We start from the raw sequence: 15,403 nt of genomic DNA, 5'->3' as shown, positions 1-15,403 counted from the left end.
GTGCTGGATGGAGGTGAGGATGTCTAGATTTCTGGATGGAGGGAGGAATGCCCAAACTTTAAACCCAACAGCAAATGCAAAAACCTAGATTCTAGATTCCTGGATAGAGGGAAGGAAGCCTACATTTCAAAAGACAGCAGAAAATGCAAACACTTAGATTCGAATTTCCTGGATAGTGCTAAAAAAGCCAACATTTTAAAACACAGCAGAAAATGCAAAAACGCCCAGAATCAGGATTCCTGGATAGAGGCCTAAATGCCAGATATGGATAACATACAACTGTGGGCAATGTGCAGCACACTACAATCTTTTTGGTAATAGGAGTAATAAGAGAGGTGGGACCTTTTAATAGGGACATGGATAACATACAACTGTGGGCGACGTGCAGCACACTACACCAGGGCCAATCAGGGCACAGTGGGCGGGTGGGAGGTGGGAATAAGGGCAAAGGCCAGGAAGCAGGTAGAGGCGAGGAAGGGGAATGGGATAGAGATCGCTGATGTACTGTTAAGCAAAATTAAAATCCAAAATACCGAAATGCGGGTGCAAGAACCACTGCACACAAACTTACCACCATGATTGCTAAAATGGAGTAAAAGGCACAAAGAACGAAGGACCTAGATCCTCGTTTCACACAGTAGTTTAGGCTGGCCAATCGGGGCACGGTGGGCGGGTGGGAGGCGGGAATAAGGGCAAAGACCAGGAAGCAGGCACACGCAAGGAAGGGGAAGGATAGAGAGAGAGAGCGCTGATACGCTGTTAAGCCAAATTTAAATCAAAAATACCCAATGCGGAGGCAAGCAGCACTGCACACACACTTACCACAAGGATTGCTAAAATTGAGTCTTTTGCAGAAGAGAGCTACCTCAGTGCAAAATGTCCCCAAGAAGCAATTGTTTGAGTCCTGTTGGAGGTAGTCCCTGAAGAGTCGTTTGAGACGAAGAAGAGGCCCAGGGATGAAGAAAGAGATGAAGATTTTGCCCGCCAGCAGTGTGTAAAGGAGCTTGTAGAGGCACTCGAGCAGTCACCCTGATTACCAGCAGAGAGATCCTCGGGCCCATCAAAACTCCCCACCACAATAACGGAAGACACAGCGATAGGGCAAGGTTACTTGTCTTTATTATGTAACAAATGACAGGGATCACACTAGAAAAACATACATTCTCCAGAGCTCTTGTCGTCTCAGCATGTGTCACCCTGTTTTATCCAGGAGTGATGTCTCAAAACCAAGTTCCACCCACAAAACCTATTGGGCATGCAGATTGGTCAGTTTAAGCGAAACATATATATATTCTATAAGGGTTAGTTCTACTTTTAGGTAGCCAGATCTGGTGGCTTCTCCTGGGACCACCTTCACCTGTAACAAATACAAAGTTGCAGGGTTGTGAGGAAACTGGTGGCTCCTGCAACATATGGTGTCTTCACGTGAAAGATGGGCATTACTTGTATCCTTCCACCTCTGGTTCGATGGAAACAGCTCCTCTCTGTCTACCTTGAGGGAATAGGCATTGTCCTGCTCTTCTAGGTCATATGTCGAGACCGTGAAATGGAGCTCTCCTGTTTGCAATTATACGTTTTTTAGCATTCATTTCTTGCAGGTGGCTTATTGTCTTGGTAGCTGGAACTTTCTGTCTCCACTTGTCCTTGGCTAGGAATACATCATGTCTGTCTGCCTCTGGCTGCAGCGATCTTGCCAGCCCTTCCATGTATTTGAAGTCTGTCTCCCCTTCCTCATTCACTTCAGTACGCCTATAGCCTCCATATTTGTCCTTATAGATTCCAAATGTTAATGGCAATCAAGAATGCGCAAGATAGGTATACGTATACTAGGCGTCTTGCGATTTGGATTTAGCAAATGACATAGAGATATGTAAGTGTATCCGTCATCTACCTGCGTGAGTCATAAGCAAGTGTTTTGTGTTTATATGCAATGAACTGATGTATATTTGTGTAACTTTGTGAATGGATACCTATGTGCTTCATGTCTACGGGCACCTACGTCATGATGTCAATGATGATGTCATTGACTTATTGATTTGCTGTCAGTCGACTTGTTCAATTGATGACATCTCCATCTCCTCCATGAGCCTCATTCCGCGTCCGGTGGTAACCTGCCGGTGCTACCGGTGGGTGGCCGCCGGACTCGTAACACTTTTCCGGCACCTGATATCCTGATGCCACTGGGACATTACAAATCCTGGCAGATTGGGAAGTTAGGCACCAGAAAATGTTGTTTCCCATTTCGGAGGAGTGCCATAGGACTCTATGGGAGTGGGGGGATGGAAGCACTGGCACTGTTGCTAGCAGTGCCAGTGCTTCTGTAACAAGTCTGGCTACCGGGACTGTTGCGCCCGGCAGGTCAGATGTGCTGTGCGCAAGGGCCCCTGTAGGCAGACTTGTATTGTGGCAGTCGGAATGGGTGCCAGTACATTGTTCCGGCACCCTTATTTCCAGACCACCACACTTGTAATGAGGACCTTACATTGATTGGGTATGGCTTGAATGGCTGTCTGAGAGAGTAACGTTTCTCACATCTGCGATACATTGATGATGACGATGAAGGGCCTAAGAATGAGGTGCATCTGGCATTGCTTTGTCTTCAGGCCGAGAGTTGTGTGGGGGTCATGAACTTCATATACTTGGGCCTCCATCATCAATGGCCCTCTGGTCGATGAGTCAAACATACTACTTACACAACTCTCTCTGTTCACGTGCAACTTCAGGAGCCAAACCTTTGTTATCCCTACGAGATGTCCATGGTACTTCGCTTGGTCGTCCAAGCTTCATGTCAGGTAACTGCAGTTTCCAACAGAGTGGCACTAGATTTTCCCCAATAGTCATGGGTGTTGAATTGGAACTTGAATACCGTTCATGGCGGGAACAGCGGACACTGTGTCAGCTGTGATTTTATTGCATTTTGTGTCTTTGTCTCTTCATCTTCTCTAGTCTCTACGGCTACCAGAACATTAATTCCTATGGTCTTTTCAGTGGTCTTTCTGCATTCCAAAATGGCTACTCTGATGACACAGAAGGCAAATAACACTAGTATCAATGCACCTACCAATACTTTCAGTCCGTTGGCCATCCATGTTGGTATCCATGAGAATATGCATGACAACCAGTCATCGTCCTTTCCTACAGTGTTCGTCTCTGCCTCCACCTTAGCATGCAGCTCTGTTAACTGGGTAATGTCCTGTGTCAGGGTCCCATTCTCTTCATCATGGGCAAAGAGGAATGTACAGCAAGAAGACCTGATCTTGGCACAAACACCCCCCTCCATAGCTGTAAAGAGGTCTAGGACATATCTGTTCTGGAGAGCCATCAACCTGACTACTATCAGCTCTTCCTTGATAGCGTTAAAACCTTTGATGGTTGAATTTATCATCTGCATCAGCTCCCAGCGTGTTATCTGAAGCCATTTGGTGTTCGTGGTTTCTTGGACTGCTAGAACGATGGACGCAAAGAACATTTCAGTTCTGCTAAACAGTCTGTGTTCTGGTGGTATTGCATCCAATGCCTCTTCCATTTTTGATGATGCCCAGCTTCGTTTTCCATACATGTGAGCAGTTTCGTACTTGTTTCCCATTCCTTGAGGCAATTGTCCTTTTTCTTCTGCACTGTTTCCACTCCTTCTTTCCACCCATCTACTGGGTACACTTGCCTTTACACTATCATCTATTGTTTTTCCCAGCATCCTGGAATTCCCCCATCCCCCTCTGTCCGGTTTTAGGACACTGTAATTCCTTTTATGTCACTATCTTTGCTTGTCATTTGTGCAGAACTTCAGTGATATATTCTATTGTTTTGTCTGTGCCCCAGTAGTCATCCATCATTTCTTGAGTCTTTATGTAACTATCTTCATACCGGAATGTCTTTCTGGACATTCACCTAAGTGTGGCTCGCCTCCCTTGAAATCATACTCTTGTGGTGCAGAGTGATAGATGCATGAGGCATTGTGCTCTGCCCGTTGGAATCTCAGTTGCTATGAATGCCCTGGTTGCACTCATGGCGCAGGGCTGGATCGGTTAAATCTGAATTTACCTGGCAGAAATCTATGTCTGCACTGCGTCTAAGTCTCTTTACTTCTTTAGTAGCGCTTGTCACCTGCCCAGATATGGCTTCCATAACATCATGGATAGGGGTTACGTTAGTGGGGGTCGAAGCTTGTGCATGCGAAAATAAGATTCTTCGTAATGAAAGGAGGGAAAAGAGGTTGAGACAGCAGAAGGCACAACATTTTATCACAACATTTCAAATTAGGCTTCCCATTGTGTGATTAACAAGTGTTCTCTTGTGTCTGTAAAACTGACAGGAAAAGTCTCAAAATGCATAATTATGATGTTAGTGTGTTAGGTTAAGCTCTGCGTCCGTAGTACTGTGTAAGTGTGGCAAAAAAAATCGTTCCCAGACTATACGGATTCTCAAATCAAATCACTGAGTAAAACACTGATTGATGGGTCTCTGTGGGTCAACTGTGGGTAGGTCTGATCTACATGAAGCAAAAAGGTATGTAAAAACAATTAAGGAAGAATCATTCGCTAGGTCTCCGATTATATCACAAATCTAATAAAGTACTCTTGAAAGATAGAGAACCATGTACATAGGACAGTCTGTACGTTCTCAATGAATACCTAATGTAAGGGGTAGATAGTGTGTCTTATCTAGTTGTGTTTATTGTCCTTCCCTAACTCTTTGGTCATGGACCGAGTCAATCGTGATTGTCGTGCTTCTTCTTCATCTTGTCTTCTCCTTGCATCAAATCGTCTTCGTTGTGGCCGGAGGAGGTCTCACCTCGGCAGGACGTAATGTCTCCAATGTAATTCCAGACCTTCTTGCTACTTAACTTTACTGCACGGTCTGTGGCCTGCTCGACAACATACAGCCCCTCAAATCTGGGCTTGTACCAGGGCGTGCCAAAACTATGCAAAAACACTGTGTCCTTGGGGTAAAGCATGGTGGCTTTAAATGTTCCTCGTTCGTTTCTGGGGTGTTGTCTTCTTCGCTGTTCTTCAACTGCTCCCGCCATGCCTGCAGTTGAAGAGAAATAAAAGAGGCCTTAGCCATCAAAGAAGAAATATACTTGTGCACTTTATTTCCAAATACATCAGAGGTGGCATGGGCATCTGTCAATGCCCTAGTGGAGGAGTCACTGGCAGTCGCTTGCGTCACCCAGTCACCACCTCATGGGGAGTTAAGTGGTGGTCAGATCCAGAATGATTGCACAATGCGAAAAGGGCTAAGGGCAAACCCCATTTGCTTGTGGGGCGTTAGGCACAGAAGAATTTGTGCTGTATCCCAAAAAGATGTTCAAAATTTCATTTACAAAATGAAGTCCATTGTCAGACCGCAGGAACTAACACAACCCCATTGTGGGAGCATCTCTCTAGCAAGGAATGTTGCTGCTATCGTTGGGGTGCGAGCAGGGACCGGCTTCGATCCACTTGGAAAATGGGCATACAACCACTATCATGTAGTGGGTGCCCTGGCATACTTGGAGCATATTGACATCGGGCCTCATTACACGGTATGCGGTAAGGGATTACCGGCACCGGTAAGGGCACCGGTGCCGGTAATCCCTTACCGCCCTACTACGAGGTCCCTTAGCGGGTCCCTTCCTTAACGCCTGGTTTTACCAGGCGTTAAGGAAGGGACCCGTTGAGGGACTTCAGAGCTAATAACGGGACTGCTAATAGCGGGCCCGTTATTAGCTCCTTCCCCATTCCCATTGAGCCCTTTATGGGCTCAATGAGAATGGGGAATGGTTCCCAGAATGGGGACTTACCGGTCCTGCCAAGGTCGGAATGACCTGGTAAGTCCCCATTCCGGGAACACGGACTCGGAATGCGGTAAGGGGGTAGCCATGGCGCTAATAGCTAATAGCGCCATGGCTACCGCCTACCGTGTAATGAGTCCCATAGTCTATGTGGAGGTGTGGGAAAGGCCGGATTGGGCGGGGTATGGCTCCTCTCACTGCACGTAAAGTATGACCAGCTGTAAACTTCTTACAAGTAACACACTTCTCCATGAATGCAGCTATTTGCTCCACCATATTTGGACAAAACCACTCTTTCCCAATGTGTGCGGCAAGTACGTCCCTACCCAGATGGGTAGGGTAGTGCAATCGCATGAGTGCAATCTGCAATAGTGCTGTTGGAATTGCTAGCTTGCCTGTGCTCTCCTGTCACCAAAAAGCATCCGTGGGAGAGATTGAACATCCCCTTCTCATCCATAATTCCTTCTCTTCCACCGGTGCCCTTCCCTGGAATTCCATTATTTTGGTGACTGGTAGAGTATTATACCCTTCCTTTAGAATCATATTGTGCATATGGATACATGGGTTCAATGGGATATCAAACTCAGTTATTTCAGGGAAATATGCTGCATACATTGCTTCTGTGACTGCTGCGTTGTTGCTCCGGGAGACTCAGTGCCTCCCCTCATGTGTGCCTGGCAATTCACGATCACTAAGGCAGATGGGAGTTGGAGCATGGCTATGAGCCTGCGCAATAGGCCGGAAGCCCCTCCTCTACCATTGTGACAGCCCAGAGTGTACTGTAGAAGTCACATCGGCCGAGTCTGAATATACCATAACTTATTGGTCCCTGCGCGCTTCTAATGCCATTATGAGTCCCATTAAATCTGCTGCTTGTGTGGAAAAATGTGAAGGCAACCTCGCTCTTGCTGCTAATTCAGCTGTCCCGTCTTACTTCATCCTCAGCACTGCCGTTACAGTATATTTTTCCCCCGTTGCCTGGTCTATCGTCGAGGATCCATCAATATAAATTACTTCTCCCCCCTCAAGTGCCTTCTCCCCCACCTTGGGAATGTTTTCATACTGTTCCATATATATAGAGCAATTGTGTACATATTCTCCCTCTTCCACTGGTTCTGCTAAAATGTGGTGCTGCATCCTATCGTAATACTCGCTGACTTTTCTACCGCGAATGCGGCAGCAACCAGAGCTTGTTCTCAAAGGCAATGTCCTCTCATTACTTGGTCTAGAAGTCCACTATAGTATGACAATGGCTTGTGCCCTAAGCTAGTCTTCTGTGTGAGTATTGCAGTCATCACTACTGCATTGGAGTGTGAGAACAAATAGAATTCGTCACGGTAGTCTGGGATCCCTAACACTGGGGCTGTGCATATCGCTTTCTTCAACTCCTGGAATGCTTCACTAATCTTGTGTGTCCATAGTAACTAGCCGTACCCTATCTGTGCCAAATTAGCAAGTGTCAAGATGTACGTCCCTGGGACATGGCGTAGCTGAATATCCAGGAGATATTCGTTGAGGCGATGCCAGGCTGTCGGTTGGTTGGTAGTCCGAAGAAAGATGGCGCCAAAAGTCAGCCCCAATCCCGCCCTAATGGCACAGGGCTGAAGGGGAACCAACTCCTGACGTCACAAATGAGGCACTTCCCTGGATCTTAATGTGGCGCCAGAACAGTGCAAGCACTGACAGGGAAGGCCGTTCCAACGGTGGTACTGGGCTGGTAGATGTCAGGTCCAGCAGTAGGAACCAGGAAGAAGGACGATGATGCAGGCAACTTGCTAGACAGGGCCCCAAGCCAAGGGCAAACAGCAGACAGGATCAGGCAGAGGAACTGGAGGGGGACCCCAAGGCAGGGCCACTAGGAGGTAGGAGCAGACAAGGAGCAGGACCCAAGGCAAGGAGGGGGCACAAGGAGTAGAACAGGACCTGGGAAGGAAGGAAGGAATCGGGAGCAGGGCAGAACCAGGGCAGGAGCAACAGGAGCAGGGAACAACCCCTAACAAGACAGGAGGGGAAGGCAGGACAGGGGCCCTACCCAACAGGGCAGGGGAAAAGCAGAGTACTGAGCAGGTCAGGACTCACAAGGAGCGATGCGGCGGGTCAGGAACCAAACCACGTTGAGACGAGACTAGTTCCTGACACGACCGCATAATAAGGAAGTCCCCGCCAGAACGAGCCCAGACACGCAACGCCTCCTCGCGCGCGCCCACGGCGCGAAAGCGAGGCTTGCAACGAAAGCTCTGCGTCGCTGCCTGACTGCGCATGCGCAGAGGTCCGGAGTCGGCGAGATTCGCCCGCGCAAGGCGGTGCCCCATGCAGCCGTGAACCCCCCCCCAGCGGTAACGGGGGTATAATCTCCAAGGTCGTCCAAGACCAGGGGAACCCCTCAAGGACTGCCTGCAGGTAGGTGGCGGTGTCCTAACAGCAAGGGTCTCGTGTATGTGCTATAATCAAAGACCCAGGACCTGCAATACTTGCAGAGACCCAAGAACTGCTGCGTTTCTCTCACTGTCTTTGGCATTAGCGTTCTGTGGATCGCCTCCGCCCTTTCTGGAGTCACATTTCGGCCTTCCTGCAATATCAGTTGTCCAATGTATAGCACTTCCTTTAGGCAATATTGTAATTTGGCCTTGTCCACTTTGTAACCTTTCTCTGCCAGCACTACCAACAAGTATACTAAGTCAGTTCAATACTGTTCCTCTGACTTGCTACAAATCAGAAGGCCATCTACATACTGTTAGATGGTGCTCCCCCTCTGTATGTTGCCAAGATCCATCTGGAGGACCCTATTTAAGATAGAAGGTGATTAACAGTACCCCTGAGCGAGTCTTGTGTGTTTCTGCTTCTGATTTCCATATAGAAACAAGGTTGAGTCCTGTGACTCTTGATGGAGCGGTATAGAGAAGAAGGTGTTCTTCAACTCTATTACTGTGAAATGGGTAGCTTCTGTCAGGATGCTACATGGGATTGCCGCTGGATTAGGAAATAACAGAAATTCTGCTTCAATAATTTGGTTCAAGGGGCGCACATTCTAAATAAAATGCCACGAACCTCCGGTCACCTTTTTTTACTGGGTACACAGGGGTGTACCAGAATGCCTTGCTTCACTAACATGGAAATCATCTCATAAATACCTTTGTCTGCTTCCTTTGATAGGGGATACTGTCTTGCCCTTGGTAAAAATAGTCCCTGGTTTAAGCTTTAAGCTAAGTCACCTTAGCATTGGGTCTGCCCGCTGCTTTCCCTTGCCTCGATCTATAATCCTGTGTTTCCCCCTCAATGAGGACCCAATGACACTCTTATCCACCCGTAGGGTAGCCACACTGTCTCTCCTACTCCTGTAAAGTTCCCCTAACCTTCTTCCTATTCCTTCCCCATCCTCATCATCTAAACGTGTCCAGTCTGTCTTAATCTCCACCGTCTTTGAAGAACGTCTCTCTCTGCTTTCATCCCTTTGCCGCTCATGTCTACGCACCTCTTCATCCCTGCATCAGCACTCTTTAACGAGTCGCTCGACTTCTAACCTCCTTTACTCCTTCTTTATTTGCAATTGCATTTCCTGCTCTTCTCCTGCTTTCCTCCTTGCAATCACCTCCAGCTCTCTCTCTCTGTTTCATCTTCTCCTTTTCCTCTCTCCTCTCTCTCTCTCTCTCTCTCTTTCTTCTGCTCGCTCCTTTCGCACCCTCTCGTATCCCTCCTTCTGTGTACTTCCTCGATTATTTCCGCCCATTCCTTAGCTTCCTCCTCCATGTCTTTACGACTTGGAGCTTCCTTATCCGCATGCCCTGTCTCACTTGCAACCTTCGCATCCAATTTGAGCAATATCTGTCCGCCTACCCATTCATTTTGGACTATGGATTGCTGGCCCCCGCTAAGCATTGGCCTCTCAAAGTCATCTTCCTTTAATTTTGCATGCAGCTTGCTGTGTTCCTTACATTTGCCGCTGGTTTCCTGCGCTCTGTTACTCACTTGCTTTACACCACTAAGCGTATCTTTGCTAGTATATGCCAGAGGTGTGAAAGTGGGATTGGTATATCCCGTCGATGCTTTCAACTCCAGGGTAAAATCCTTTACTCTCTGCTGCTGGACCTATGTCTGCAGTTTGAGGAGGAGGAGAAGGAGGAGCTGAAGACAGTTCACCTTCGATATCGCGTTGACTCAGCAACCATTGCTTTTTGATCACGTCCCCTTCCTCGTTCTGAAACATTTTCCAAAACTCTAATATGGCCAACCGCTTACTTGATCTGTTCTCCTTATAGGCTGCATGTAAATAAGTGGTTATATGTTGCTGCACACATTTGGAAAAGCTTCCGTCTTTGGGCCATGCCCTTGCCAACTTGCTTTTGGTATCGCAAGTCCATTCTGCCCTATACTTGCATATTCTGTCTTGATACCACAGGAGGGACTTACATAAGTGTTGACGGGGTGTATCCCTCATTTCATCACTTTAATTAACACTTGTCAATACTTACTTGAACTCAAAGCAGATTTTCAAGACATCCAATTTAACTTACACTTTTGTAATTCACTTATTAGACACCATCTTTTAATCCCATTCCTCCAAATCGTAACAGTTGTTGCAGTGTCACGATTTCAACAGCCTCTCTGGCTCACTGTGATGCTGGAAATGCATCAAAGGGACAGGGCCTCCGTATCCTTGTCCTTTACTGCCTTTTTATCGTATGTTCTGTTGTATTTTCCGCGCATGTGGGACTCCTGGCGGTGCAGCTCTCTCTCTTTTGGTTTGGTGAACAGACCCGTGGGATACCCTTACGGCACCCATGGGTGGGGGGTACAACCCTGTGTCCCTAGTGTATGTTTTTGGGCACCTGTGGGTGGCCCGCAGAGCAGGGTATGGGCTGGTGGCAGCTCCATGCTGAATTTGACAGGTGCGCTGAGTATCCTCCATTTTGGGATCCCCAGGCCCTGCCATTGGAATCAGTTGATTTCTGATGGAAAACAAGATGGCCCCTGTGGTCTCTTGCTTTCTATTACCTATTAACTTGTTTTCCCAAAGTCCTGGGAAGCCCTGACTCTGTCCCTTCCCCCTGACTGGCTGTTGGGTGGAAGTCCCATATATGGTGTTGTTGTGAAGTCCAGTCCAGACTGACTGGAGCCTTCCCAGTGACTGTACGTTGTGGGTACGCCCTGTGCGTGGGACCTGGGTGAATGGAGTGTGTGACCAATAAGCACTTCTTGTTGTGGCTGTCTGGTTTCTGGTAAGAGAGAGACAAAGACTGAGACAGCCCTGCCCGAAACTGGCCTGAATGCAGTGTGTAGTGTTGAATGGCTGAGTACTTGTCCCAATTCACATTCCTTGTTGTGAGTGTCTGAGAGGGAGGAGGATGGCCTGAATGCACTGTGTGCCTGATTGGCTGACTGACTGCATGAATGCCCTTCTGTATGATTGGCTGCTGAGAGTGACCCAGCAGTGTGGATGAGAGACAAGATAGTATATCTGGGGACCTCTCACCACTGGAAGTTGTTCAGAAGCGTTCAGAAGCTGTGTCTACACTTTAAGAGTAACTGGAACTGCTGATCCTCGACGTCCAGCTGGAAGAAGAAGACTTGCTGTTGCATTTGCTTCGACCTGATCTGAAAGCTGCCGAACTCGTCAAGGACTGATCCGAGAGAGGACCTGGTAAGGCACCCTCTTCCCGTGCTCCGAGGGACCATCGAGCACCGCTAACCTTTGCCGAAGCTCCCTGGAGGTCAGACCCTCAAAAGGCTACTGACCCGAGACGGGACCGCTGAGGAGAACGAAGCAAAGCACCCGGACTTCGCCGCAGTCAAAGTTTGTTGCCGTCAACCAGGGTTTGCAGGTTTGTGTAACCGCTGGAGGCCCGTCGAAGTTGTGTTGCCCAGCCCTGGGGACCACTTGACGCCGTGCCGCTGACCACCGGAGCCGCCCGCTCCTTTGCCTAAGAACATTTGAATCCAAGGACTCCCTTGTCTGCAACATCGACCACGTTGTCCCGCCGGAGAAAGTCGAGGACGACAAACGCGCCGAGGAGAATCCGCCGGTGGGTTTCCCGCCACCTGAAGGTCACAAAGACTTCGACGACTCGACGCCCTTGTTGGGCCACAGTTCTTCTGAAACTCTTTGCGGTCCTGAACAATACATCGCCGAAGTGCCCCGCACACCTCATCCTCGCAGGACGTCACTGACGAGCACCGCCTGGATCGATGTCGTGGTCTCGGCACCCTTGAACTTCTCATCGCCGCCGTCGACGCCAGGTTCACCCTCTTCGACGCCTCTCGATGATCCGTGGCTCCTGCTTTAAAGGGAGTCACTCAAGAAGGATCCTTCGACGCGTCTTCGAAGAACTCTACTCCACCAGGTACATTGGGGGGGTAAAACATTAATAGGAGGAAATAAGACTAGTGAACAATATATGGACTGGGCTTGTGCTATATATCTTTATTTTACAGGTTGCCCAGGTGGGGGGATCTCCACACAGAACTGTGCCTAGTGGTAGGGGCCAGTATTCTGCCTATTGTTTCAACCATCTTGCGTTCTTTCCTATCTCTATTGCTGGTTTCCGCGTTATTGATCTGTGTGACATTTTAACCGTACAGTTGATGCACTTTAATGAGATTCGATAACATTGGTGGTACCATTTTAGAATTGTATATATTTATCATTGTCGATTTCCGAGTACAAAGTGCATTATTGTGATCGTGTACATACCTTTGTATATTAATTATATAAAGACTGTGTTTTCAGTAATACAGGGTGTGGACATTCCTTTGTGGGGGTTCGGGGCCTACACTGTACTTAAGAACCAGCCTGCATCACCTCCTGAGAAGCTAGGCCTTGATTGCTCGTCCATTGCTACTGAATAGAGAATCTTGGCTGGGGTCCTCTGTGCCTCTCCTCTACCAGATAGAGAGCAGAAGTACAAACACCCCCCTCCAGTCTTCACACTCACCACCATCAACACGGGCATGCTCCATGCACTGCCCTCACCGCGTCTTCCACCCTCAAGGCTCAAACCACAAATCCACTCCTTTGCTTCACAAGCTCTGCCCCAATGGCACAACACTGGTCATCAACTCCCTTAACAACCCAACAACTGAAATCTACCACCTCCGATACACCTCAAGTCCTATTGAACAATCTCTACGAGATAAACTAGAAAACCACCTTCCATCATATAAGCTAGCTTCTTCCGCTAACACCTGTACACAGGTAACCATATATAATCATCCATGAACCAAGCTGAATTGCCTAACTCACAGGAAACCGTTTTTTGTTTTTTTCCAATTCTTTTTTTGTTTATTTTTTCATCTGCAAGCTAAGCTGACCGTTTAAGCTAACCGTCCAAACTGACCACCTAAAGTAAGGGCACCATTTACACAAAACAACATCAAGTGAGACATTTACTTCTCCCCACATTTGCCATATAGCTGACTCTATACTTACACTCTGTGGTCCGCTGAAGCCCCTCAGAAACAGAATCTGCCACTCTGCTGTCTGGTCTGCTAGGTGTCCCACGGGAAGCAGGCAGGAATTTCCTCTGAAGGTGGCCCTTGTCGGCCTCTTCTCTTTTTCCCAGGCGTGGATTTGGTTTTCGGTTCTCGGCGGTCACTGCGCAGTCCTTCGGACATGCAGCGGGATGAGGCGGGTTTAGTGCCGAAAAGTCGTAGTGTCCATCCTTCTGCTACCACTTGTAAAGGAGCGGCAGGGGCTCTCTAGCAGTCACCACAATTACCAGCAGAGAGATCCACGGGCCCATCAAAACACTCTGTCGCAAGAACGGAATACACAGCCATAGGCCAAGGTTTACTGTCTTTATTATCTAACAAATGACAGGGATCACACTAGAAAACATAAATTATCCAGAGCTCTCATCTTCAGTGCGTGTATCTCCTTGTTTTATCCAGGAGTGATGTCACAAAACCAAGTTCCATCCCTGAAACCTATCGGGCATGCAGATTGGCCAGTTTAGGCAAAACATATACATATTCTATCAGGGTTAGTTCTACTATTGGGTAGTGTGAGAAACCTGACGGTAGTCTCGCACCTGCTCCCTCGGGATCTTCCATTCAGGTGGCCAGTGAAGGGCCATCGAATTGGATCCTGACCCTGGAGGTGGACCAGCAAGGGAGGATCACCTGAGTGGAGGCTCACAAGGGATTGGGAGGAGGATACCCAAGGGCAAGACATGCTATTCCCCCAGTCCCAATAATACCCCAGCCTACTATCCCTCAGTCTTCACGAGGTATTTTCAATCTCACCCAATCCCCCCCTCCCCATTTACAACAAATACTGAGATGAAGAGGAGGCAACTAAGAGCAGTAAAGATTACCCATAGAAACAACATGGGGAAAGTAAGGGAAACCAACCATAGAACAAACTCAAGTTGTCTCACTAATAGAGTCAGGCAGAGTCAGGCATTTAATAATGACCACTCACACCTGACTCCACTTGACTATTTTTTTCACTATAAAAGGTGTGGTTTCACAAAATGAAGTGAGCGAGCTGGGGATGCTGTCTAGATCTGAGAAGCGGGGAAGCGGAGAGCAGCAGGAGAAACAGCCTGGAGGAGAACAGCATGCCGAGACGCTGGCCCAGTGTTTGAGAGGGGCTGCAGCGTGGCTAGGGGGCCATGCCTCCAAGGAGCCGGACGAAGGCAGCCTGTATCCTGCTGGCGGTGTTTTGGAAAGTGCTTGTTCCCCTGGGACTTGTGCTGGTTCCAAGGGTAACTTAGGGGCCGACGGTGAGACCCTGACCTCAACCCTGTCTATCCAGTGTAACTGCTTGTCAATGCGATGCTGCCTGGTGAGTGAGAAAGAGAAACTAAGGAGCGTGCATTTGACTGAAGCCGGAGCGCGAGACAGAAACAATTTGAAAGCAGTGCGAAGTGGAAAGGTTTGAAAGTGTGCAAAGGACAGAAAGTATCAGCAATAAGCCGAAGAAAAGAAATAGTGGGCGTGGAAGAGGAGAAAAGCGAAAGGAAAGACATGTGAAGAGTTTAAAGAGTGTGAAGCATGTACAATGAAGAGAAATGCAAAACGGACACGGCGAAGAAAGGACAGTGTGTTAGGCATGCAGGAGAAGCAGAAGAAAGAAACGGATAGTACAAGAGTGCATGGGGATGCAAAAAGATGAGAGGTGTGCAAGGGGAACGACAAGAAAGAAAAGGAAAGTGCAAGAGGGCACAGTGAAACAAGTGCAAGAGTGCACAGTGAATAGAAAGGAACAGAAAAGGAAAGGTGAAAGTGTGCACAGGTAGGAAGCCAAAACAAGAAGGAGTGCAGGAAGCACCTGAAGGTGAAGGGTCAAAGAAAAGTAAGAAATAAAGAAAGGGGTTGCAGATCAGAGTGGTCACTCCTAGAAGGAGCAAAGAACCAGGCGGTTTCGAAAGTCTCTGATTGTACCCCACAAGTGAAGTGTGTGTGAAAGAACTGTGTTCAAAAGGAAAGGTACATCCTGACAAGCTGGATTGGTGTTTGAAACTGAAAGGGGCCTGAGCTTGGGGAAGGGCGCCTGAGAGGCCTAACAAAGCAAGCAAAGTTCCTTTTGACAAAACTGAATTTGTGTTGAAAGCTGAAAGGGGCCTGAGCTTGGTGAACGGGAACCCTGAGAGGCCCAAGTTGGAGAATTATTGTTTTTGTAGTGTTTAAAGG

This window comes from Ambystoma mexicanum, chromosome 6q, assembly GCF_040938575.1.
Source record: "Ambystoma mexicanum isolate Mex_15411 chromosome 6q, UKY_AmexF1_1, whole genome shotgun sequence".
In the NCBI taxonomy this organism is placed as follows: domain Eukaryota; kingdom Metazoa; phylum Chordata; class Amphibia; order Caudata; family Ambystomatidae; genus Ambystoma; species Ambystoma mexicanum.
The sequence above is the reverse complement of the archived record's forward strand: the minus strand, read 5'-3'. Positions refer to the sequence as shown.